Raw genomic sequence first — 2,372 nt, 5'->3', positions numbered from 1 at the left:
CTCTGAAAGTACTTGATGTCAATAAACTGTTAGGTGTGATTGTAACATCAAATTTTCTATTTAAGTACTAGTGATAGCAAATGATACAACTCATGGGAGAGTCATATGGGATCCTTTAAGTCTTCAAATTAAGTGAAGACTATTTATTGAATGCCTAGTTGTTCTTGAAACTGGAGATAGGATGGTGAGTAAAATGAAGACAGTCTTAAAACTTATTGAAGTCTGAAGAATTTATACCAAAGATCATATTGTTATATATTTTGTTCTTTGTTCATTAATTATAGTAAAATACACATGGCATAAAGTTTATGAGCTTAAACGTTTATAAATGTGCAATAAGTGGCAATAAGTACATTCATATTGTTGTGCTACCATCACCACCATCCATCCACAGGACTCTTCCATCTTGAAAAACTGAAACTCTGTCCCCATTAAACAATAAATCCCCATTTCTCTCCCCACCCAGGCCCTGGCAATCATCATTCTACTTTCTGTTTCTGTGAATTTGACTCTTGTAGGAACCTCACATAAATGGAATCGTACAGAACTTGTCCTTTTGTGACTTATTTCGCTTAGTATAGTGCCCTCAAGGTTCATGTATGTTGTAGCATGTGTCACAATTTTTTTCTTTTTACAAGCTGAACAATATTCTCCCGTATGGATATGTACATCGATTATTCATTCATTCATCCATTGATGGATGTTTATGTTGCTTTCACTTTTTAGCTATTGTGAATAATGCTGCTGTGAACATGGGTGCAAATATATCTTCCTTATCTTGCTTTCAATACTTTTGGTTATCTACCCAGATGTGGGAATATTGGATTATATTGTTATTCTACTTTTTTTTTTTTAAGGAACTAACATATATACTCTTTTCCATAGCTGCAGCCCTGTTTTACATTCCCACCAACTATGTACAAGGGTTTCAATTTCTCCACATTCATACCAACATTTGTCATTTTCTGTTTTTTTCTGATTATTATTCATTATTATTATTTTACAGTAGCCGCCCTAATGGGTGTATCTCTGCTGCTGCTGCTGCTGCTGCTGCTACTGCTGCTAAGTTTCTTCAGTCGTGTCCGACTCTGTGCAACCGCATAGACGGTAGCCCACCAGGCTCCTCCGTCCCTGGGATTCTCCAGGCAAGAACACTGGAGTGGGTTGCCATTTCCTTCTCCAATACATGAAGGTGAAAAGTGAAAGTGAAGTCGCTCAGTCGTGTCCGACTCTTAGCGACCCCACAGACTGCAGCCCACCAGGCTCCTCGGTCCATGGGATTTTTCAGGCAAGACTACTGGAGTGGGGTGCCATTGCCTCATTGTGGGTTTAATCTGCATTTGCCTAATGATTAATGGTGTTGAGCATCTCTTCATGTGCTTATTGATCATCTGTATATCTTCTTTGGGGAAATATGTATTCAAGTTCTTTGCCCATTTTTTAATAGAGCTTTTCTGATTGAGTTGTGATATGTTTTTAGGCAAAAAGGACAGCATGCAATTGTTAATTCACTATGAGAGTGACTTTTATCTGATGTTTACTCAAAGTTTTTAATGATTTCAGAAATATTACATTCCAGATAAATTACTTAGACTCTTTATTTTATTTTTAATAATATGATTTAAATAGTCTAAACTAGGTCAAGGGTGGGATTTGCCTCCTATTCCATTATATGTTCACAGAAGTTAGTCTTCCTAAAGGACAAATCTCTGAAACTTTTCTTTCTTACTCTTTTCAGCTTTTTATGGAAAAAATCCTTTGAAGATAAAATTTTACATGCTTACTCATAACATTAATGAAAAATGAAATTCTAAGGTGTTTTGAAGGTGGATTTAAAAAAAAATTCTATTTATTGGAAGACTTTAAAATGATGTCACAGAAAAAGTCATATCTATAAAATTATAGATATATAAGATCCTTTGGGCCACTGAGCCAATTTAATAAAGAGGCCTTGTTTCAATGTATTAGTCAGCAAAAAACCTTCTATTTTATGGCATGTCTACAGGACTAAACCAAATGTTCAATATCCCTGAGCATACTTCAAGCAAGTGGATGACTTATGTATTCGAAGACATCATTCTACCTTATATAAATATACTTGATGCTATTTTCTTGCTCACAGAAGAATGAAATGTTAATAATTTGGTGAGTCCCTACAATTTTACTATCCATTTTTTCCTGGTTCCATATAACATTTAAACCTTAAAAGGTTCAGCCAATTCAGTTTGAAAAACCACTTAAAAGTACATATGCTTACTCAAAATAACTGAGCTACTTGATGTTGCAAAATGAAGTTGAAAAATCCCTGAAGAACAGACTCTTGTGAAATAGAGGTTGCAAACTGACTTTCATTTATATCCCTGGATATTTTT

This window comes from Capricornis sumatraensis, chromosome 13 (assembly GCF_032405125.1).
Source record: "Capricornis sumatraensis isolate serow.1 chromosome 13, serow.2, whole genome shotgun sequence".
In the NCBI taxonomy this organism is placed as follows: domain Eukaryota; kingdom Metazoa; phylum Chordata; class Mammalia; order Artiodactyla; family Bovidae; genus Capricornis; species Capricornis sumatraensis.
The sequence above is the reverse complement of the archived record's forward strand: the minus strand, read 5'-3'. Positions refer to the sequence as shown.